This window comes from Gallus gallus, chromosome 1, assembly GCF_016699485.2.
Source record: "Gallus gallus isolate bGalGal1 chromosome 1, bGalGal1.mat.broiler.GRCg7b, whole genome shotgun sequence".
NCBI classification, from domain to species: domain Eukaryota; kingdom Metazoa; phylum Chordata; class Aves; order Galliformes; family Phasianidae; genus Gallus; species Gallus gallus.
The window spans coordinates 110,804,643-110,830,014 of record NC_052532.1 but is presented as its reverse complement, the minus strand read 5'-3'; the positions used below and the strand labels follow the sequence as shown (position 1 = coordinate 110,830,014).

The 25,372-nt window shown below is 42.4% G+C and overlaps 1 long non-coding RNA gene across 1 annotated transcript; it reads right to left on the bottom strand.

Moving 5' to 3' along the window:
• Positions 1 to 247: 247 nt before the first annotated feature.
• On the bottom strand, positions 248 to 23,443 carry LOC107055565. Its single transcript, XR_001470585.4, has 4 exons — positions 20,222 to 23,443; positions 19,037 to 19,189; positions 6,129 to 6,284; positions 248 to 791 (listed from the first exon to the last, which is right to left on the bottom strand). It is a non-coding gene; the product is annotated as an uncharacterized LOC107055565 (long non-coding RNA).
• Positions 23,444 to 25,372: the final 1,929 nt, after the last annotated feature.

Here is a 25,372-nt window from a genome sequence, read left to right as displayed (position 1 = left end):
TGATGAAGATACTAACAATAAAAGTAAAGCTGGCCAGGATACAAATGGTAATGTGATGGGTAAGGGATTTAGACAGTAGAGTAGGCTGTTGTGTGGTGTAAATTATCACAATACCATATGATGTCATTGGAACTATGATTTACCCAAAGAGCTGCCTTTTGGAGCTTGCCTCTTGCCTTGCCAAGAAATCATGATATAGGTTGTCACTTATCAGGAAGGATTAATGAACCAGAACAAAATGGATACCAGCTTGCCAGTGTTTTATTGAGATCAGAATTTGCTACAATTTTTTATTGGGAAAAAAATCAGGTTAAAAAAAAGAGAGAGATTTTTTTCTTCCAAATCTCCAAAGTCTAAAACATATATTAGGATATATATATATATATATATATTTTAATCTGATAGTTCATCTGTTTTCTAGTGAATTTTCTATTTCTTTTTCTGCCTTAGTGTTGATGGGTTCTAAAAATGTTTTTCAGATGTTGCCAGATTTTTCAACCATCAGAGATTTGTGAGAAGACTGTAAGACAGATACATCATGGAGGGAGAATGGGTCAGATGAGCCTTGGCAGTAATGCAGGCTGGCACTGTGGGAAGTCCCTAATGGGGTTATTGCCCCTCAACACTTCACACAGACAGCTTTTGTGCTGATTTTACCTGAGCTTTAGGAGTGCAGGGTGCAACGTGCGAGGGAGAGAACCAAAAACAAGGAGGGAGAAAAGATGGAGATTCTACCAAAGTCAACACTCAAGCGTCAGCACTTCCCCAGACATCTCCACTTTGTAATGAACCTGTGAAGGAGAAGGTGGCTTTAGAGGTCAAAGCAAAGAACTGGGTGTTAAGTGCAACCATCTTATTGCTACCTCTTGTCTTCTTGAATAGATCCTTACTTCCATGTGAATAGTTGCATTTGAAATCATCTTTTCTTTCTCCTTTTTTTTTTTTTTTTTTTTTGGTAGTTAGAGTTTGTATATTTTTTAACAAACACTTCTGTAATGAAGTATCATACCATGACACGTACATCTGTCAGACAGGAAACTCACCTATTAAGGGCTGTGAGGCATGAAGCTTTGCCTGTTCATGCCTAAGGTGTGCATTTATATGCTGACAGGCACTGACTGTGGAATGTGCTATTGCTTATTCAGGACAGTCTGAAAGGGTGCTATCTTAATTTCATTCTGGCAGCAGGGTAACTGCTGAGAGGGAGGCAGAAGGATCAGAAAGTATAAGTGTCGTCTAGAGTGAAGCCTTCTCAGACAGCCCTATAACTTCATGTGAACTTATCACACACCAAGTCATTCTTTTGGATAGAAATATAGCAAAGGCAAAGTTGTGGTCTATGGTCTAGACGCTATACCAAAGAGATACATGAACTTCTTTTTCTGCCTGAGTGAAGGTACACAAAAAAGTGAATGCACACACACTCAAAGTGTAAAGGTCAGCGATTCAGATCAGCCAGAGTAGGAACTGGAAGGATCTCATGACAGTTTATGCTGCTCCTCATTGTGCACATGAATTCAAAGGATCTTCTTGTTCCTATAATGAAGAACTTACTTCTGACTTACTGCATTTGTCTTCTAAGTGCTACTACAGTATTTCATGAGTGCTGTCCTGTGGTAATATACAGGATGCTGACTGCCTGAGACTTTACCTGCTCTTCATTAAGCATCTCTTATTTCCTTCATTTGGGTATAAAAATGCTTCCTGGCAAAGGCTCTTTCCTTCCAAGGGTTCTATGGACACCTTTCAGATACTAATCTGGGAAGTTGGTTGTGATGGGATCTCTCTAAGATCTCATCAGTAGTTGGGTTTCTGCAATGATTTGAGGGACCCAGTATGGTCCTTTCATCAAGGGAAAAGACCTTTATCAAAACAAGGCAGCTGCCATAAATAGATCAACTTGATGGTGAGGAGATTCCAGAGGAGGAGATAGCTTTACTGTCAGAAGACAAGGTGAAGAAAGCCATGTAAAGTAGCAAGCCTGGTTGCTATCTATGCTGTCTGAAGTTGCTATCTAGTCTTCAAGAGAGCTGTAAAGAAGTGAGGTAGTGTCTCTTGGCATGGAATGAATAAGAAAGTTAAAAAATGTAATTTTGGTGTGGAGAGGAGAGCTCACAACAGTGACAGTGTAAAAACAAAACCACTAGAATGTATCTGTGAAGTTCGGCTCTGCTTTTCATGAAACTGGAGAGAGCTGATCTTACAAAAACAAGAGCTTGTTGAGGTTGCTGTTGTATAGAACTGGTGTGCGATGTTTTTCTAGCAGCCTCTCTTCACTGTCATCAGAGTGCAATTTCTCTAGAGTCGCTGTGGGATGCAACAGATTTCTTGGAAAAGAAGGCTGTGTTGACACCCACAGGCTAGTAATGTTTTCACAAGAAGGAACATGACTTTACATTTGACTCTCTTGAAAAGAGATTAGTAACACTGTGATTTATAAGAATTGCCAGGGTTTTAGGATGGATTTTTTTTTTCCTCTCTCTGAATCTAAGCTCCAGCAGGTAGGTGTTAAGTGAGTGAAGCATTTCTGGCAAGATTTATATGCCCGTGCAGTCTAATGGGAGTGAAATCTGACAGTCTAGAAGAGGGGGAGCAACTGACAAATAGAGGGGGTGGAAAAGGCAGATTGGCTTGGATTTTTCCTTTTCTGTTGCTTTGAAATCAAATGCTTTGAGATTCTTCACTCTTGGGTTGAAATTTTCATCTGCACAGACATTTCCCTTCTCTGTCCTTTTTTTCTAGAAGTAAACATGGGTCTATGGCATGCCTGGGGAAATCAAACACAGCCAAGACTAAGCCTCCCTGAAAGAATGCATTTTCTAGAAATAGATGACAAGCTTTTCCCCTACAAATGAGATCTCTACAATGATAAAGTTCTCTTAGAAGAAAGACTTTTCTCACTATGAAGTCTCACAGTTAAGTGAACAGTACTGGAAGAAAGTGTGTCCTCATACAGAATTTCCAGCATAAAAAGCAACCAAAGCCTTTGCTCTCCCGAGAGATGAAAACCATCCTGCTTGACGTTTTTGGCTGAGTGGATGCTTACAGCCATAGTGGACTGCACATAATTGCCTTTGAGGGACTTTTGGGAGACTAGTAAGCAGTGCCAGAACTTCTTGAATGTTAAGTAGGAGGCAACCTATAAGTTTCTAAGATGCCTACAATGAGGTAAGGAACAGAGCTCAACACAAAAATGAGTGGGATAATTTCATTATTCTCATAATTCCTACTGACCGATAATATAGGAATACAAAATAGATATATAGTTCAGATTATCATCTGGCATTCCACATACTGCACTAAGGCATGTCTTCAAAGAGATGGAAATACTGCAGCAGTGCAAGCTACTGCATACCTATTTAAATGACAAAATTTGATCTTAAGTAAATATCTCAAGCCAGATTAGAAAGACATTCTGAACCTTGGGTGGAAAATAAAGAAAAAAGAGCCACACTTGTTAATTAAGTCTTGTTTCTTTAGTTCATGAAAAAACATAGACAGATGGGTAATGATACAGGTTTTATCTGTAGCAAAATCCAAATGTGTGATTGTGTCTAAGTTCTAACAAACAAGGAGTGCCCATCAGCTGTGGAAAAACATCGCCTAACTCAAAAATTTAATAAATATGAAGCTTTTCAGAGGTAACACTTTGACTGATGTGTGCCTATTCTGATGGAGGTGCATCAACAAGAAATTTCCCACCAACAAGAAATGCACAGCACATTCTTTATAACTCGTGTGTTTGTAGGGTGAACAGAGTGACCTGCTGTTTGGACAGCAATATTGGCAAGCAATAATCAAAACGATCTGTCTAATGATTCACACGAGATTTTAAAATTCACACTCCTCATTGTGAAGAACTTGACAAGATTTGAGCTTTCTTAGAAGAAACAAATCCGATCTTGTGGACAAAATGTAATGAAAGATGTTTCTGCCTGTGTTAGGAGGATGGACTAGATGGTCTTTAGAGATCTCTACTAACACAACCTGATTCTATGAAAATGAGAAAAAGATGGTATGTTTCCAGAGCTACCAGTTGCCTAAAGACTATTCACTAATGTGAAGTGGAGAAGGTCTCAGGATCAAGGCTCTGTATGACTGACCTGATAAAAGAGCATCAAGGAGAGGCCACAAACTTGCTTCATCTTAAGAGATCATGATTGTTATGGCAGTGTGTAGAACAGGGAAACCAGATTCAGGTCCTTATCTTGCCAAAAAGTCCAATTCTCCTGTGTCAGTGACTTAAACATTAGTGTCTTGGCTAAGCTGAGCCGTTCTCTTCCTTTGTTTTTAACGTGAAATTGCACTCTGGATGCAAGTAATTTTTCTGATGAAAACTTAAGAAAAACTGCTGTGTTTCTAAATAAGATTTATGTTTTGACAAATTGACATCCTCCAATAAAAAATGTGTATCACTGGAAAATTCCCATCTAGCTTTCCTGATGAGTAAAGTTTTGCTTTACAGATGGAGTTAATAATAGTTTATAAGCTAAAGTGAAAAGGATTTTGGGTGAGCTTCCTAAAGAGGAAGTGAGTCAATGTCTCGGCAGGAAAGTGTTCCAGATAGGCAGGGTTGGAAAACTTTCAAAACAACCCCCAACTGTGTGGAGTCACAGGGAGTGGACATGGGATTATTGTGTCCCAGACTGCAGAAGGATGGTGATTAGTAGGGGGTCTTGCATGTCTTAAGGTACGGTGTTCTCCCATCTCACAGGCTAAGAAGGGCTAAACTGAGTCATTCCAGGGAAGGCGTAAGAGCTAAGGAAGAAGCAGGTGCTGCAGATGGGTGGGTGATTCAGTGGATGGTGTTATTCCTACTGAGTCAATGCTGAAGTAGTTTGTAAGCAGGAAGCTGGGGACACTGTGGCTAGAAGATCTGCTTTCTAAATCCAGTGACGTTTGAGGAGCCTGCTATTCCCTCAGTATACTTTCCACAGGGTGGGTTGCATGTGGTAGATCCCTAGGAACAGCATTTTCAAGAGAAAAAACTAAAGATATGTTTATAAGGTGGCTTTCAGTGAGACTGACAATCCTGAGAATCTAGTTCACTTTTGATCATGGAAATGTAAGACCTCTTTGGAAAACAGAAATCTTACGTTCTTGTGGCTGTCTTAAAAGATCTTCCACTGTCTTCATAGAATTGTAGAATCATAGAATCACAGAATCACAGAATGGCCTGGGTTGAAAAGGACCACAGTGATCATTGAGTTTCAACCCCCCTGCTATGTGCAGGGTCGCCAACCACCAGACCAGGCTGCCCAGAGCCACATCCAGCCTGGCCTTGAATGCCTCCAGGGATGGGGCATCCGCAACCTCCTTGTGCAACCTGTTCCAGTGCGTCAGCATCCTCTGTGTGAAAAACTTCCTCCTAATATCTAACCTAAACCTCCCATCTCATTTAAAACCATTTCCCCTTGTCCTATCACTATCCACCCTTGTAAACAGCCATTTCCACTCCTGTTTACAAGCTCCTTTCAATACTGGAAGGCCACAATGAAGTGTCCCTGGAGCCTTCTCTTTTCCATGCTAAACAAGCCCAGTTCCCTCACACTTTCTTCATAGGAGAGGCAATACTCCAGATGGGGCCTCACAAAAGCCAAGTAGAGGAAGCCAATCACCTCCATCTCCTTGCTGGCCACCCCTTTTTTAATGCAGCCCAGAACATAGTTGGCCTTCTCCCTTTCTGGGGACTCTGGGTTGGACCTTCACATCAAAGCTCTTTTTAGTGAGAAGTACTTATGTTTTGTATTCTGCAGTGCACCAGAAATAATGCTGGTATTCCCAGGTGAAGTTAAATGAAAAGTAAGTTCTCCATGGCCATTGTGTCCATTGAGGTGCCAGTGTTGTCTCACAGAAGCGGAGCTGCTGCTTCTCCTCTAACTTAACTTAATTCACTGCCAAAATAGAAGCCAATTTTACAGAACATGTCCTTTAAGATCTATTACCAATTATGTGATTGCAAGAACTATATTATTTACCTCCTGTGGTTCCAAAGCTCTCTTGTAATGTAAATTTTCTGAGCTAGGGTGATCTTCCTCAGTCTTGTTTTCTCTCTCTGTATATGTATAGACACACATTCATTGATTAAAAATATATACATTACACAGCACAAAGGAAGAGGTTTTCACCTTAGAAATAATTGTTGTTTCTCCTGCAGTTTTGACATTTGGATGCATCTTTCCTCTTGCTGTAAGCACTAAGGGTTTAGAAGGTGGGATGCTTTCCTTCCACAATTTAAATAATTCAGTACTCAATCCTTTACAATTTCAGGTCATCTTTCCATCCTGTCAAAGAGAGGAAAAATTACAATATTATTTCTGAATTCTGAAAGAGATGCCACAAGCTTTGGTCCAGATGGTGCCTGGGAGGTTGGCAGATACTTCAGTATTTTTCTGCAACGTGAATAAATGGTTCTAAGATTTGGGCTGGCAGAGGTGGCCTTCTAATTTCTGGTGCACAGAGCACTTTCTTAGGAGACCGCGCTTTCTGAACTCTCACATTCAGCTTCAAATTGATAACCAGATATCCCTCCAGACTGGACAAAATGAACTTAGTGTTTTTTGTTTTTTCCTGACTCATGCTTGACATCTGTACTTACTGTTTTCCACACATTTTATTGAACACTGCTATTGGGTTTTTATCTGCTGAACCCGTCTTCCATTTTCCTCTGCCTCCTTCCCTTCTCTTTCACTGAGGGTCTGAGCTCACATGAGCTTAGTAGAGTGAAATTAGAGAAAAGATTGCAGATGGGCTTCATTTCTGAAGGGCTGTAATGACATACACGTATTACCTTTTTCTCTCTAAATAGCAATTTTTGTTATTAAAGAATTGAATTTTGTTTTTACCAAAAAGAAAATCATCCACACTGTAATTTGGGGAAAATTCTCATTTCAAGGTAACAGGCGAAATTATGATGTTATTTTTCAATTAAAAATAGCATATATATATATTTTTAAATCACACTGTTTCTAAATTCAGAATGCTACACTGTCTGAGCACCATCTGTAATGAATTTGTCTCACCACCTTCCTGCTTTCTCATTGTACAGGTGATTTGTTCAGTGTCACAGAGAAAGTTGGTGTCAGAACCTGAAATAGAATTGGTTCCTTCCAAGTTCTGTGCTGGTACATTAAACACAGCACCATCCTTCTCCTAAATCACAAAGAACAGCCACACCTCAGGCCAGCTAAAGAAGAGAAACAACCAGGATCCAGAGTCTTCCTGCCTCTGCATCTTGCTCCATCATTTTTTGTCACAGAATAGACCATATTTTGCTTTCCAGGGAGGAACTGAAACAAAATCCACCATGTTTGATAGCAATTAAGTTCTGCTACAACTTCCCCATCTCTTTAATGGAACAGATTCTGAGATGGGAAACCTCAGATGGGACGCCGTCTCCTTCACTCCTTAAAAGTTATTTCTAAACAACTTCAGAGTTGAGTGACGTGTCTCGAATTCAACTCAACTATTATTTAGAGAGTAAGTGAAGAATGAGTGAAGAGTAACAGCATGTATCAATTTTTTCCTCATCCACATCCCAACACTGTTTTTCCACAATGAAAACAATGAATACAGTCTCTGCTTTCACAAAGCTGCTCTATTGAAAAGTATTCAACAACTGCTTCCTATTGAGTTTAATCACAGTTTCTTTACTGAATATCTTTACCAGTCAGGCATGGCCAGTGGAGCTGTGACTGAGAATTAAGGAGGAAAGCAAATTCTAATGATCTGCTACATCATTATTTTTAATACTCATAGAAAGCTCCTGATTCTCTTTGTTTTCTTGTTATGCCAATATTTGTATTTTTAATATAGGTCAGGAATGAAAAGATTCAGAAAACAAGACGTCTTTGCTATTGCTTTTTACTACATACAAGTCAGATTGACTTAGCTTAGGATCCCCTTGAACCACTAGAAACACTCCTAGGCAGTACAAGGAAAGGAAGTAAGGTGCTGATCAAAAAAATAGAAAAGAACCAGGTTGAATGAAACAAACTGTATACAAAAGCTCTATGTGCACTCAGATTTTGTAGCAAATAAAAATATAGAAATTGTCCACAGGGCACAAAAGAGCTATAGGTTTTGGATTTGTGATGTCCAGTGCAGTGAGGCCCTGACCTTGAACTGCAACTTCTTAATACTGTGAAAACATGCATTCAAAACCCTGTCTTCTAAGTAGATAACTGTATCAAGACTGCTGAGAAAGAAAAGAAGGCTCTACCCTTATTGCTCTCCCCAGAGCTTTTACCTGAATTCCCCATCGAGGTTCAAAGAAATGATTCACATCTTCTAGGCCCTAACACAGTTCTTTGTGGATAGCACAGGGATGTTCTGCTACACATTTCCAGAGGGGTTTGGCCCTTGGGATAACCTCAGCAATGGGCACCTGTATTTAAAATACCTGGACTGAGCCAGACTAAAAGACCTTTTCTGGAGCACCGTGTCTGTTCTGGCACTCTCTTCAAAGTGAATGTGACCAGGCAGGGAGAGTTCAAGGAGAATGCACAGCAAACCTTGAACACGTGGAAAAATATGCTTCACCAAGACAGAGTTGAAGTTCCATTTATGTAGCTTACAGATGAAGCTCACAGGAGGTTTAACCATAATTTATTAGCTCTTAAGTAAAGAGAAAGTATTTGGTATTGAAAGGAGATGTAAATAAGGCTGATTTTCTTTTTCTTTCTAAAGGAATACGCTTACTTTAAAGAGAAGCTGCTCGGCTCAGTATAGCTCATTCACACAAGAGGGAACAGTAATTCTCTTAGAGATGTTAGGGGGTGGAGTGGATAAAATACTGAAGATGTTATGCAGGAGTCCAGAGCAGGAGATGGCAGTGGTAACTCCTGGCCTCGAAATGCAACTTTTTCATAAACTTGTGAGTGGAGGGATCCTAACAGAGTGTAGCACGAGATTTCAGAGATACCTATATGTGGGTCGCTCCAAAAGTAATGCTTCCTACTTATTTTCATGGAAATTGCAAGAAATACGAAGAGCACGATAGCACTATTTGATAGAGCAAATTCTCAGCTACACAACACTACTTGTCAATGTAGTCACAACCACTAGCTCCATGCATTTTCCCAGCAGCGAACAACTGTGCTCGTAAACATCTGCACCTGTGGAGGTGACCTGCTGTTGCTGTCAGCATTGCTGAAATACACTATGCACTGCCTAACTATGCTCACATCCACTGCTTGGTGTCCATAAACATTCAGTAAGCATCGATGAGTGTCAAAGGGTGCCATTTTTTCCACATGTAGGAATTCAGTGGCACACCTTTGCTTCATATGCTCTTCCGTGTCTGGTGCTACTGTGTCAGACTGCCCTTCTGCTTCCATCTATCACACGGCAGCAAAATGGAAGAGGATATTGTTGAGATGGCTCAACCTCTACTGCCACACCACTAACATCTATCTCTGATGTTATGGGCCAACATACAAAATAGGAGGCATTACTTTCAGGGCCGCCCTCATAACATTTTGTCTCAGCACTCAGTGGATGTGCCTGGAGCAGATACTACACTGTCCCACGCATTCAGATTTGGCTGAAGAATATTAAACTGAATGTAAAGGTGAATGGCAGGCTGGCAGAGAACAGGAGGGGTGGCTGGAGAAGTGTCACAGGTATTCAAGACCTTTACAAGTGATTGTGAACAGAAGATAACACACTTCTTAATCACAGTGTGCCACACTCAGAGAGAAGGCAAATATTGCTGCAGGATAACATGCCATCTGATGGCAGAAAATAACCCTCTTGAACTACTTTCAAAGGTTCTTTCAAAGCTTGCAGTCGGCACGTTATCAGTACCTCGGGTTTGTGTTAAGCAATGTTGTCAGAAAACTGTTTTTTAGGTGGTTTTTAAGCTGGGTTTTGAAGATCATTACTGGATGTAGGTAGGAGGGTGATAGCAATGGGCATTCAAGAAATCTTTTTCCATTGCATGCTTTTCAAATGCTATTACTAAAAAGAGGGATCGCAATGTCAGGGGGCAGCGAGCAGGTACAAAGTGGTGTCAAAATCAGAGCTTTTAGAGGAGTTGTAGCCGAGCATGTTCCTGTTTTTCCTCCCTGTCTGTGCAAATTTTGTGCCAAGTTGTGCACTGAGAAGCACAACGATTTCACAGTGCCCCCTAGCTGAAAGCAGCTCAGAAGGACAGTCCTGTCCACAGAGCAACGCCATCACCCCACAGCGCCTGCTGGCCACCTGCCTAGCGTGCATTGAAGCATTCTCACCCTCCTGAGATGACTGCAGCACGCCTACACTGAAATGCATAACTGCCAGTGAGCTACTTCAGAGGAGCTGCGCATGGGCACATGGCTGAGCATTGCTACTCCTCTCAGGTCTGTAATCAATGGAAAAAATGAAAGCCTGTGCATTAAGATGTAACAGCTTTCAAATGAAGTCTCAGAATACCACACAAGGTATTTTCCACCACTGCCATAGTTAGAAAATTTCCTCTTAGTAGGAAATCTGAAAGTCTTTTTGTTTGAAATGTAAACAGTTTCAAATGGCAAAATTCCCTTCAGTTTTCAGCCAGCTCACTTGGGCAGCAGTGCTGGCTCAGGGAAGCGGAAAGGGATATTACCTTGGGAAGTCAGACTGACCTTATGTCACTCTTTCTCCCATGGATGTTTTCTTATTTAGACCCGAGGATCTTTGCAAATGAAGGGGAGGCAGGTCTGTACTGCAACATCTCAGCTACCCAGCTCAGCATTCACAAACCCAAGTTCTTTCTAGTGGTTACATGTAGTAATTCCCTCATCCCAGCAGAAGAGACAGCATCTTACCAGGAGGATGCTGGTTTGATGCTGATCCTCAGAGACATATTTATTTGGGGTAGACCTGTTTATTTATTTATCCTGTGTTGTTTTTCTTCCTGGGAACAAGCAACAAGTTCATTGCCTTGATGGGAAATAGAGGTTGAACTTTTCGGTAAGTTCTATACCCAAAAGAAGTCTGGGGTCCAAGTTTCTACCCAGAGCCACAGTCTTTTTCCTTTTCTTTTTCTTTTTCTTTTTCTTTTTCTTTTTCTTTTTCTTTTTCTTTTTCTTTTTCTTTTTCTTTTTCTTTTTCTTTTTCTTTTTCTTTTTCTTTTTCTTTTTCTTTTTCTTTTTTTCTTTTCTTTTCTTTTTGGGGGGGGGGGGGGGGGGGGGGGTTGGCGTATGACTGTTTTCTCTTCTCTTTTACTCTGATTCTTAGAGCTGCAGCCAAACAGCACTCCAATGTCATGTCCAAGGAAATCCCTATGGGTGAATCTCAAGACGTGTGGTCAGTGGTTTGAGAGATGGTTTTGATTGTTTCAGACATCATTAAATGGAAGGGATGCCGGGGGGTACCAACATCTTTGTTTATATGGAATGTAGACTGCCATTAGCTTTTACCAAGTCTGTGATTTATAGCTGCTGTTACCAGCATCTCTTAGGAGGATGTATAATGTTTACAGATTGACTAAGCATTGCCTAACTTCTGTAGCACCATTGGTCAAAAGGCAAAAAGGGATGTACTATTAGCATAAATGTTAGAACTTTTCCTCATAGTAGGCATGTTAAACAGAACATACATATGCACAGCAAAGAAGTGGATAACTTTTTTTAAAAATGTAAAGCTTGTGTTACTGAAGAGCCAAAGAGAAAAATGTCCTACAAAATACTGTGTAAACAGAATTGGGAGGGGGAAAAAAAGCTCTCTTGAAAGCAGAAAGACTTTTGGAAAAGTTCTATGCCATTTCCAGGTAGCTTTAGTTGTAACAAAACTCTTGTTTGTTAAACTGTGTGGATGGGAGATGCTGGCAAGTTAGAAAGACAGAAAGAGAGAATGACAGAATCACAGAATGGCTTAGGCTGGAAAGGACCTCAGAGATCACCTGGTTCCATCCCCACTACCACAGACAGGGTGGCCACCCACTAGATCACGGATTACAGCTCTGACTACCACCCAGCATACGAAATCAAGGAGAGGATGGATTTAGCGAGAGACTGTTGTCACGAGGCCATCCCAAGCAGAGGTCGCAATACCACTTGGAGGCCCAGTTGCAGTGCTGCAGTTACTATGCTTGTCTTTGCTTCGTGCTTGGTCCCTTCAGCGGTACCTTTGTGAGAGCAGATATTCCTCAGCCTGCCCAGGGCACATCAGCCCTCTGCAGACGGAATGGCCACTGGAAGTAGCAGGATGCATGTGGATGTGTAGAGTACTGAAAACACTCTAAGGGTTTTTATTTAAGGGCTGTAGTGCCTTAGTGCCTCAGGGAGTGGATTTGGCTGTAGACAGAAAGTAGCAAGACAAGAGCCAAGGCCCAGGCAGAGAGAAAGTGGAAAACAGAATTTTTCAAAAACACTGCTTTCCCCGCCTTTGTTAAAAATTCAAACAAATACCCACCAGCTGAAAAAGTGTACTGAATAATTGGACTTCAGATACTGTGCCAACAAAACACACATGGGCTGTGGTGATAAAAGGTTTTCTCCCAGTGGAACAAATCACTTATCAGGTTATGATACAAAGTAAGGAAACATTTCAGTACAAGTGAACTTTAGCTTCACAATAGTTCCAATAAGGGAACGCTGACTTTTGGCAGCCTTATTTGGAGGAGAACTATCCAGACCTACCCACAGCCTTTACTTATCTGCTATTGTGTAATTTTTAATGTCATATTTGCTTGTAAGTGCCCCATAATGACCATTTTCCACTAGAGACATGTACAACTACTATTTTGCAGCCTCACATGTTTCCTTCAAAATTTCTTCTCCTTTTCTCAGCCATTTTGTCTCTTACTTTCTTTTCATATCTTGACTATTTCCTCCCTTTATTCATTTTCTTAGTATTTCTTCCCTTTCTTTAGTCTCTTTCTTTCCTTTCTCATCTTTCATATTCAGAGCCTGACAGAAAGCCCCATACACTGTTGTTTTCTCTTTTAGTCCCTTTTTGCTTCTTGGTACATTTTCATCAAATACTTGAGAAGAGAGAAAAATTTGGAAAAGCTTCTTCTTTTGTCCTGAGATATTATTTCTTCTTTACACCCTTTTTCCACCCAAGGATGCTAGCAGCTTGCCTGTCAGTGGTTATTAGAGCTGCATCCCTACTGCAACTTGGGGTGCAAGAGACTGAAACAAGACAAATTGCTGCAGTGTACAATAGTGTCTGACAACGAAGCTGGCATTTTTCGTTTTGCTAATATGAGAAGAAAGTGGAGACTCTGTTAAGAATCACAGTCAAGCAGAGGTCCCCAAAAAGCTTCTACTTGGTGAGCCCAGTGGCCAGGCAGGCTGGCAGAGATGATCAGGCTCTGCAGATGTCAGCTGACCTAACCCGTCTTCTGTTCTCCATTTCTCTTTGTGAAGTTGAGGTTTTTACTCCCAGTGCAGTATTATAAAGACTGTTTCTAATAGCTGCTTCTGCCTGTTGCTAGTGGCACTATTTTTTCTTCAGAACAGATAGTCTTAAAATACCGATATTTAATTAATCCTTATGAACGTGAACAAACTTTTCAGTTTGTTTGAAAAACAAGACAGTCCTTCAAGCCCAGCAGGTGATACCACATTGGCACTATTTAGAGCCATTCCTTACTTCTAATCTGGTTTTGTTTGTTTGTTTTCACAAATACTGGAGAAATGAAGGGAATCTCCAAATTCCACCTGAAGAGGACATACTTTTGATGTTGAGCACATGTTTGGAAGGCATCCATGACTTAACAGGAGGTAAAGTGATCCCAAATGCATCATTCTGCACTTGTATGAGAAATGCAAGGGGATACTCTGTAGCTTATGCCAAGATTATCTCACTTTTCTTTCCTCTCTTGACCCAAAAAAGGGCACAACAAGGTACCAGGCTACTCCTTCTGGTTGGAGGCAGCAAGAACTGCCACAGTAAAACAAAAGGCCACACATATGACCTTTTGTTGCTTCGACTTGCTATCTTGTAAGCCAGTAGCTTTAAGAAATGGAAGGCAGAAAATTTTAATCTCCTGGAACATTATGTAAAGCTGTTAATTTTTTTTTTTAAGACATTCTTTGAGAATGACTCGATTGCTGCTTAAGGTGGGGTGTGTGCCTGTGAGCAAAGGTTTACACTTAACCAAAAAAGGCCTCCCGGGTGTCCCAGAGCTGTTAAAGTAGGCTATTTCCTGGGCAGGCCTGTAAACTCTGGGCACTCTGAGATCCTGGATGCTTTCCAGCCATGCTGCCAACTTGCAGGCAATCACTGGTAATTCTCAAGCTCAGCCACTCCTAGCCACTAGCCAACAATTCTATTGCCCTGACAGCACAGTGCTTTTCCTTGGTTATTCTCCCACCAAGCACCCAAAGCTCAGCTACAGACAACCATAGCAAATGGTACGGGCTCCTGAGAATGAGGGATGGATGAGAGTTGGATGTATTTTGTCTAATGGGAAAGCAATGGCTTTGAAAAATCATTCTTCCTCAGAACTGAACAAAAGTACTCAATTTTTCTTCCAAATTTCCTTTGAGACAAAAATAAATTCCCCTAAATCACCTGTAACAAAACCAACAGCCTTCATTGAATTCTCTCGATGTCTCATTCTGATAAAAATGCAGTTCCTCATTCTCTACCTTGAAAGCACGATTTTTTTAAAAAAATGCATCATTGAAGTAGAAATCCAAAGCAGTAAAAAGTATTTCAAAATGAAAAACTGAAGCATGTGATTGCAGAAAATTCAAATGAGACTTTCTTGGAAGAATTTCTCTAAAAATTTGCTTTTCAAAATGATCTCTTTGACAAAACTCTTTGCTTTTGACCAAAAAAACCCCAAATCTTTGGTTTCTTTAGTTTGCAGCTCTGTAATGAGCAGGGCCATGAACAGACCATGGTTCAGATTTTGGGCAGCCTGACCTGGTGAGAATTGTCTCTGCCAATGGCACAGAGTGAAACTAGGTGATCTTTAAAGTCCCTTTCAACCCAAGCCGTTCTATAATTTACTAATCAGCCGTGGCAAAGAAAAGTGTTTGGACCAAAATTTGAAATGTGGCCTTCTCCTCTCACCAGAGGTACCTACCTCTGGTCTGGATCTCCTAGCTCAAGTCTGCCCTAGCACTTCCCTATCCTGCATTATAGGCCTAACTGGATATTAGAGAACGAGGGTTTCAGTGGTTAAAAGAATTTGAAATGCTATTGAGTGAACGAAATTGAGTACATAGACCTGCAAAGGAACACAGCTAGATACAATTCTTCTATACAGTGGGTATGAGATTAAGTGTTCTTGCTTGTTATTACATTTTGCTCTAAAAGTGTTCTCTCTACGGAGGGGATCCAAAGACCACTGAAGCCAACTGAGAAAATCCCTTGGGCTGAAATTTCTTGGAATTTTGAAGATCCTGGCATTCATCATTTTTTGATTTAAAAAGCAGAAGAACTGCTAGCTTATTTGTACTCTTTTCCTTACCAATGCCAGTCGTGGTGCTGCTGGCTATTGAGCTGAGCTCTAAACTTCAATTACAGTAGTAGAGCTATAAGAAAGCAGTTCTAATTCTGGGGATACAAATATTCAGTTGTCTCTCAAAAGCCTCAGCAAGAATAACGTGCCTGACCTGCACATCTTTTAAAACCAGCTCCTCTGCTCTACTTTTCACCACCTCCTCCAACCGCTTGTAAGCTTCATTGCTTTTCCCCTCATACAAAAGCTGACCTAAAAGAGAAACAAAGCAGGGCTGTGGGAATAGAGATGTTCTACTCCTGAGCTGGGTAGAAGAGCGCACGAAGCTTCTTTGTTAGGGAAAGGTTTTCCATCTATTCTCAGCCAATGGACTGCGTTCACATTTCAGCTGACCTGACCAGGCTCTATGGCTCTCGGGGAGTTTCTGTGGCAATGGATGAAAATATTTGTATCTGGATTTGTCTTCTGCTGTATTTGTCAACACCAGTAAAGGTCAATGTTTTTCGTTGGTGAAGGAAAGATGTTGTCTAGCTTGACAGCAGCATGAAAGCTGAGAGGAGAAAAGCAAGCAGAAATTTTGGCAAGTGGTGGGTCCTTCAGGATCCAGGAACCATTAACCTCTTAAAATGAAGCTGTTTCTTTTTCTGTCCTTAGGACACTTTAGTCATTCCCACAAGAGCAGATTCTTCCAGGCAACACAGAGAAAGCTGAATCTTGCTGTCAAAGTTAGCAAGGCTTCCAAAACTTCTTGTTCATCTCCTCAACCAAACACCTCAGAGTCAAAGCAATAGCAGGGAAAAGAAAGGGAAAGAAAAGAGATGAAGTACAAGAATTCTTCTCTTACTAACCCCAGAATTTCATTTCTGGCTTTTAGACTCCTCTGTATATGTCTACATGCAGGAGCACAGCACAGAAGGAAAGGTTTCTAAAACTGGGGAAATCTCTAGTCTTGTATTCATTGAAGTCTCAAGGCAATAAAATGCTTTATCTGCCTATCTTTAAAACAGATCAACACCCAAAGCATGATCCTACCCTAGTGTCGTACAAATGGGAAGCAAGATTCATAAAATGAATTCATAAAATTTCACTGCGGAAATCAAGAGTAAGAGTGCATTAAATAAGAGCAGATCTGAGTCTTGCCCAGTACACAGATATTTTCCTGTTAGATTCCAGTCACTACATCCTCTTTTTGCAGTATTTTGTTCACATGTAGCTCCCGAACATCTTCTGACTAGAAAATGAATGCATGCAAGATGCAGACTTCTTGATTCTGGCAGTGTGAAGCAGCAGACATTTAAAAACGTATTTGTCATTTCAACTAAGCCATTCCAGGATGCTTTTTCGGAGTGTGATTGGATGTAATTTTGAAAATGCAGAACACTAAAATAAGAGAAAGATGGAAACATGACTAGCTGTAGGCTCTTGGTTTTGTTCAAGGAGATCACTATACTTGACAAAAATAAGATGGGTATTTACTGAGTAGTTTCAAAGAAAACTCCTTGTTTTTCCTCAGCTAATGGAGAAAAAAGTTGTCAAATTGCACATTTCAGGGTTAAAAAGCAATGGTTGTTAGTCATGCCCACTGTTACATATAAGTGAATACAGAAATAAATCAGCAATGGTTTGAATTGGCATTGGATTTTTAAATCTGGTGGTTCTGATTTTAATTTAACATATCCTGTGGTGCAGTGTGTGAAATATGTACTTAACCCAGATTGTTGTGAGATGAAAGCACACTGGTGTTTATTTTACATTATTTGCTGTAGTTTGTTGAAAGCCAACATTCCTGGGCAGTGAATGCAGTAGGGATGAATCATTTGAACTAGGTGAGGGGTTAGCAGCTGGAATAAAACGAAAGTTAAATGGCTACATTACATTAAATTTGAGTAAAATGGGTTAAAAATTTAAGTCTAGAGAAACCAACATCTTCATTCTGAAGTGGGGAATTATGACACTTATTTCTATAGATTATCTACCAGTGTTTCCAGTGGCAACCCCGATTACAGCTAACTAGCATTACACGTTTTCTACCGTCTGAACCGAGGTGCTGAAGCAAAGTTAAAGACAAATTACTAACAGGAGCTGCAGTGAATGCCTGGAGTAATAGTATAACAGAGGGAGTCGATCCTAATGATTCACTATTCATATCACCATCGCTCATAGGAATCTTAATCAAGAAGCAGGACATCTCCAGATGGAGTATTGAATGTCTGAGTAAAAAAGATGGGCCCTGTCCTAGAGAGCTCAGCACTGAAGCAGGGGCAGAGGAAGATGACTGAGTAGGCAAAGAGAAGGGAAAGTACAAGGGAATGATGGAACAGCAGCACCTGACAGATCAGAAATGAGCTCAGCACATGGGCAGACTGCAGTGAAGATTTTCTAGGAGCATCCCAGAGGCTTGTGATGATGGTTTTGACAGAGGACACAGAAGTGACTGTACAGGTGTTTGTGGTGTGCCTGTCTCGTGCCTGAGGAGAAGTGAGAGAGAATAGGCAAAGGAGCTTGTTGGAAAATCTATTAAATAGTCACATACGAGGAGAAGGCTTCAGGGACACCTCCGTGTGGCCTTCCAGTACTTAAAAAGAGCTTATAATCTGGAAGACTGCTGATTTTTCCCATGGTCTCATAGCAATAGGACAAGATAAAATGGCTTTAAACTATAAGAAGGGTCATTTAGATTAGTTGTCAAGGGGAAATTCTTTCCTCAGAGGGATGCAAGGCACTGGCACAGGCTGCCCAGAGAAGCTGTGGTGCCCCATCCCTGGAGACACTCAAGGCCAGGTTGGATGGGACCCTGGGCAGCCTGAGCTGGTGGGGGCAGGGGGTTGTGCCTGCGTGGACTTTGAGTCTCCTCCAATCCAAACCATTCTGTGTTTCTATGAATCTATGAATTTATGAGGCTCACACTGAGGTCTGGCTGAAGGCAGGAAATTTTATTGGGTTAGTGAACAGTGCACTGGAGTCCTTGAGAGCGGAAGAGGGGGCTTCTGCTGCAAGTGGTGAAGATGACAGAGCTGGGGAAGGGGAGTATCGGCAATAGAACCAAGGCTACCCATAAGCAAAAGATGATTATAGGAATGTTCAAGATGCATGAGATAGTGTTTGTTGAGGCCATAAAGAAAAGGAGATGGGAGTAGCTGCAATTTGGAATGTCAGAAATCTGTATGGGAGTTTCAGCTGAAAGGAAATGAAAGGCTGAAGTAAAGATGGGAGCTGGGGGAAAAACATTATAACTGAAAATGGGAGAATAAATCTGTCCCAAATATATCTTTCAGGGGTATGGACACAGCAAGCAGCATGCTTCTGAGGCTATGCAGTATGACCCAAGGCTGTCAGCTGAGTGGCTCTGTGCCCACCACACTGAGTTTCAGGTGGAAGGGCAGTGGCTTTTGGATAACACCAAAGGGACGGGCATCCTGTATGAATGGAGCAGGGAAACAGAGCTGTAATCACCAGGGACAGGAAGAGGGACTTGGATTTTGTGCTTGTAGGTGAGGTTGTGCAGAGGTTACATCAAGAGACAAAAGAAAGAGAAGTAGGTGCACAAGTCCTTGGGGAGAGGGGCAAGGGATGATGAGCATGTCCAGAAGGAAGACACAAAGAAGAGACAGAAGCCAATGGACCACCAAGTAAGGATGATGGCTTCATGTGTACCTGGTCAACAAGAACCCACTGCTTTCTTTGGGGCTGTACACTGCTTCTTGTGATTTCACAGGTGAGCCTGCAGAGGTTTCTTGCTGGTCTCTGTCTTTCTTCTTCCATCTTTAGCTGCTCTTCTCACCCGGCTGTGAGTGACCACTGAAGAGGCTGAGGACAGAATGGGACATCTTATATCACCTTGAGTGTTTGGAAGATCGACATTCATGAAACCCAAAAGAAAAATAGGTGCTGACAGCTGCTCAAGTCAGGAAGGCAGACACGTTGTGGAATACAAACAAAATAGTAAAAGAGAGCATCCTTGAGCTGGCTAATGTGAGGGACATGGTTACTGGGCATGGTAGTAATGAGCTAATGGTTGGACTACATGATCTTTGAGGTCTTTTCCAAACTTAATGATTCTATGATTCTACACAGATACTGCAGGTACAAGGCTCACTGTTACTCTCTTCTTCCTAATGTCAGTTTTCAGAGCCAGCATAGTTAGTCCTTCGCCACTCTGTAGGTCTGATTCATGTGGCAGCTCAAAGCGAATTACTTATTAATCATGAGACTGTCTGGAAAAGGACTGACAGTCTCCAAAAGCATTCATGTTACCTTCAGTGGAGGCTAATATGTCTAGAAGCATAGAGTTATGGAACCATTAAGGTTGGAAAAGACCACTGAGAACATCCAGTCCAGCTATGAACCCATCATCACTGTGTTCTCTCTATCCAGTGGCACTAATCTCAGTGCTACCGTCTGGGAGCGCTGAGGGCTGGATTCACGTAGGGCGAGGATAGTCCTGCGAGTTTGGCCCTTCTGTGTTTAGCGTAGAGCTTCCAGAGGTGAAAAATCCCCTCGATTTTCCATTCATTATAGGCTCGATTCCCGCTGTACGGATGAAGGTGCCTGTGCCGCAGCCGAGGCCGGCAGATGCCGGGGCTGCACCTCGGCACCGCGGCCGCCCGGGGGAGCGCAGGCGCCGCCGCCCCGCGCCCGCCCCGCACCGCCGCGCATCGCCGCGCGGGCAGGAGGCGGTAGGAGCTGGCACCGAGCTGATGCTTTCGGTCTCCATTCAGAATAAAACATCCCCCCCTTCCCCTGCCCCCCTCCCCGCTCGGCGCGTTACATAAATTTAAACTTTTCCATTATCGAAGCTCTCAAATATTCTGAGCGAGGTTACAAAATGTGTTTACTTACAAATTTGGAAGTAGCGACAAGACGCAATGCAGTGAATTTGTCATCTGCTCATGACTAGCAGATGGTCCTCCTTCGTTACAAGCGAGCTGCGTGAGTCACGTCTTGCCTGGTTCCTCGAACAGAGCCGAGGAGCTCTCTGGCAGCGTGTGGACGGTGTCACCCATCACCAATCGACCCACCTGGTGGAGGGCTGTCGTGCATGGGGAGGGTTTCACGGGGCCTTTTGTGAAGGTTCTGTGTCCCTCCTTCTTCCACATCATTAGATTCACTTGGGGTGCCACGCCTGTCCATAGCGACTGCTTCATGTGGCTCTTGCAGTACAAAGGGATCTTTAAATGGGAACGCGTTACAGATGATCTGAAAGAGATAACTGTGAGTTATGCTGAAACAGGCTCAGTTTTTAGCACTGGGTGAAGCCAAAGTGGGAAATGCAAAAGAGTCGACTGAGAGCCCTTTGCCTGGAATCAGCACTGCTGTAGATAGTGCTGTGACAGCCCCGTTCCCCGTGCCAAGGCACAGCATGCCGAGGGTTGCTCTAAGCTGTCTTGTTAGCCAGGAATCAAAAAATAACATAAAATAAAAATCAGAGCAACTACTTCATTGAGTCAGGGGTCTGTGCACAGCTTGCAAGATCTGAGTTGATGGACCTGGTAAAGTAATGAGGCTGGACGCTTTCCCACGTGGCCTACTGTAGGGAGTCTGCTTTAGCAGGGGGTTGGATGAGGTGATCTCCTGAGGTTCCTTCCAACTCTTATGACTCTGTGATCCTGTGAAACTGTGAGACTCAGTTTCACTGCAGGTATATTGTTTCATTAGGATAAAGGCATCCAAAACCTCCTCCTGTCTTTCCCCTTCAAACAATTCTGTGACCATTATATTTGTGTGGTGTTCTCATGTTAGTTTTCTCTCAATCATGCCACATTCCTTATTTTGTCATGGAAGCCTGCACAGATGACTGGTTTTCCTTCATAGGTTTTTGTATTCTTTTTTGTAGATTCTTCACAACAGAAAAAGAGGGAGCAAGTTTGAATAATACAAAATGAGATGCTAAGTGATGGGGAAAGGAAGACATCAACCTGAAAATGGTTTGAAAATAGATTGAAATGTTTTTTTGCAAAGTGGCTAGGTTTTAAGTTGCCAGGCTCTCTTAAAATGAACTCCTTTCCAAAGCTGTCATTTATATGGCATAATAATGGTTGGTCTTCGCTGGATGCAAGAGTTCCATTCATTCACACCAGCACTGTGCAAGCTATACACATCAGCCAGATGTTCAGGCATTTGCCTAATGTGAGACACCTGAGTTGAGCCTGACTGCCTATAGGGAGCCCAAATCAAGGCTGATCCTTACATATCCGTCCCTTCCAAGTTGGGATATTCTATGATTTCTATTCTTCCTGTGCCCAGGAAGACCCAAGCTACAAGACAATCCTGGCTTTCTTGTCCTGCTTCAATGAAATCCCCAGAACCTTTCAGAAGACTATGTAGGAAAATACTGATGACTTCAGCTCACGAGTTCACAGTCTTCACTGCTTTGGACAGCAGTCTACTGGAAGGTAGTCTCTGCTACTACTCCGTATTGAACATAAAGGCTGATTGGGCAAGGCTGGACTTTTCCTGGTGAGGTTCCTCACAGCAGGAGCTCTCATGGTTTGAGGTGTCCTGGAAGTGAAACTTGAGGTAAGGATATAAAGCTTGGGATGGTGATTCTGCCTGAGTTCCTCAGCAGCAGTGATGAAGGTGCTGCTTCTGAACTGTGACAAAAGGTGGAAAACTGAAAGGTGGTGGATTTCATAGAATCATAGAATGATTGGAGTTGGAAGGCCACCTAGTTCAACTCCCTGCAGTGAACAAGGACAACTACAGTTTGATCAGAGCCCCCTGCAGCCTGATCTTGAGTATGTCCAGGGACAGGGCACCCACCACCTCTCTGGAAATCTGTTCCAGTGCCTCACAACCCTTACCATAAAAAACTTCTTCCTTATATCTGGTCTAAATCCCTCTTTTAGTTTGAAACCATTTTCCCTTGTCCTATCACATCAGACCACAGGAAAGTGTTGCTGCTGGAGGTGGTCTGGGAAGGGTGACACTCCTGAGAACCAACAGGGACCCCAGAACGTGTAACCACCAACAGGAGAGTGCTCCAAAGTGCTGACAAGAGGCTTGCTCTCTTATTTCCTTTCCTCTTTCCTCTCGTTGCCGCCAATAAATTCAGGATTAGGAAGCTGACTACTGCCTACACACTCTAGAAGAATACAGTGACCATGTGCAAAATTTATAGCCTACAATATTGCTGTAGGTGGGCATATCAAATAATTTTGTGGGGTTTTTAGGCCTGGGATTCCCTATGGATGCTGGTGGTGATATATGTATCCTGATGTGTTTCACCCCTGCAGCCAGACATGCTGATGGGGATGGGCAGCCCCTTGCTCCATGATGCTGCTGAGTCCAAGGGGTGGACACTTCCCTGCCCTACACCCCAGGTGCTCTGGCAAGGTGTAGGTTTACCTATGACTGCACATTTTGAGCTCAGCTTTGGTTTCACAGTCAGACCAACTTGTCTCAGGTCAGTGTGGGAGCTTCTTTTGCTGTATTAAAACAGCCTGGTCTGTTGCCTGCTTGAGCAAAGTTATTCAACAGCTAGGGTCCTTCCCTTAGGGCCTCAGTGACTTACTGTGTAGAAGGTCCTGTGCAAACAGGCTCAGCTTTTTCCACAGAGCCCTGCTTGTCTGCTGGACCCTACACCCTGCTGCAGCATCCTCATTGCCCAGTAAGTGAGGTAGCACAGGGGAGAGCCCTACCAGGCTGACACTGAATAGATGCAGGTGCCACTGAAGACTCCACTTGTTGGCACTGATGCAAGTTGAAAACTTGTTTCTCTCCATGCATCAATGCAGTGACACAACCTCAAGATTTGACACCTTTAGAATCTTCACCCTGTGCACAAGTTGGAGGATCAAGAAGGCTGGTATGAAGTCCGCAGGGGGAAAATGAATTTGATGGAAGTTCTAAATAAAAGGAATTGGCACAGTGAGCTTACACAGGGTTGGCATTTTCCATTTCTCGTGGTGTTTGAGATCCAGATCTCAAAATTGTAAGTAAAATCGTACCTTGTGAGGATGAAGTGGTGGAGGTATACCAGCCTCACCTTGTCATCACTGTTGGAAATAGAGAATTACAGCTGTGAAATTTAGATGCTGTGGAGGACTGCTAGCTAGCCAGCAGTGGGGCCTCACCTCCAAGCTGAAATTTTGATGTAGTAGGAAAGTTTTTAGTTGCTTTGATTCCCCTTTTTAAGTCTACTGGGATGCATATAAATTGTTGTTTATTCCTGAGAAAGAACTATTTTTTTCTCCCTTGAAGAAGCTAAGGGTAAATGGGATGCTCTGAGTTACATAGTCTTGCAACTCAAAATGAGACTTTAAGATCCTTGGGAAACTGCAAAATCAGGAAATTCTGGAAAACCCATCATCCTGGTGCTGGATATTTGGGAAAAAAAAGGAGAAACATAGAGTCAAAGCCAGTACCTTGCTTCTACACATTTTAGTTTAAAGCTAGCTCGGTGAGAGCCACACAAGCTGTTCACTGAAACCATATAGATGAAATACTGAAGAACAACTTACTGTTAGACAGCTATAATGAAGAATACAGATCTCCTGATTCCGTTACAGGACTAACATAGACAGCAGTCAGTCCATATAGCTTTTCCATGCCCCAGCTTCCAGCATAAAAGTATGAGTGATATTCGTCTGTTTCAAAATGACCTTGCCAACATCAGCTATTTCATGTTTAATAGCTGCTTTGTACACCTCAGATGAAGAAAATGCAATTGAAGGGCAAATCTTATCGAAAACAGAATTATATTTCTTGGTTTCCAAACCTGTCCTAGCCTCAAGCAAGTGAGAAGCTTGTATAGCAGTGAATATGATTAACCAAGATTGAAGCTACATGTTTCCTAGACTGGAAGAACTGCTAAATCTCCAGATTTTGCCTCATCATGTCACTGAAAGTGATACCATACACCTGATGAAGATTGCTGCACCCAAGTGTTTATTTTTCCTACTAAATTAGCTGACTTACTTCTACCTGGCAAGGGTGGTATGTGCTGTTTCTATTCAAATGTCCTGAGACCAACATGGAGGTGGGAGTTATCCTACTTCCAAAGCACCTCAAGGAGAAGCTCTGTCTCCCATGGGGCTTGAAGCTGGGCTAGACACCTCACACTCACATTCCCTGTCTGATATCTGAATGGAGACAACCCCTCCCAGCAAACACAACAAGCACACGCCTTACTCTGGGAAAGTGTGATAAACACATGAATGCCATCCAGGGCATGGAAGGGGCATGGAAGCGTGAGCCAATGATCCTGCTGCATCGCTGCCCCACTGCTGAGAAGTCCAGTGGAAACATAGGGCTGTGGAACCTGTGCTCAGGACCAATTTCAGACCAGTCATGGTGTCTGACTGCAGAACAGCTGCCTGCAGCTCATTCTAGCTCTTCTTGGCATCCAAAAAAAAAAAAAAAAAAAAAAAAAAAGAAAGAAAGAAAGAAAAAGAAAATGGAACTGCAGTTTAGTTAAAGAGAACCAAGCCTCTAGTCTCGGGGGATATAAGATATAAGATACGCCTTTATAATTAGTCTGTATATTTGCCTTGCTGCGGATGTCTTCTGAAGATGCATAGGAGAATGTAGCTGGAGGCTTTTTCCAAATTTGTATTATTTGGGGTAGACGGACTCTGAAATAAACCTGAAACCTGATGGGGATGGGAGGATGGATGCTGTGCTCTAGCATGAATCCTGTGAGTGTACTTTCTAGCTGCTTGGGCTCTGACTGAGCAGCCCAGCAAGCATGCCCTGGGCTCCCCAAATTGCTTCCTAGGACAGCAGTGTGTACCTAGCTCCAAGACATGCTGAAGTGGATTTCTGGGGCTTCTGACTTCTTCCTTCACTTTCTGACTATCAGTGCCTTCTAACAAGAAAACCAAGTTGTGGCAAGGCAAGCATGCAAAGAATGGCCTTGTGAAAGTGGAGCAAGGCAGGTGCCAATGTAAGCGTCTGTAATTATCTGATGGCTGCCTTTGTGAAATCTCTGGGCAGTGTCAGTGAAGGGCTGGTTCTAGAGAAGTGGCAGCCCTCTTGCTTGATGCCTTTAAT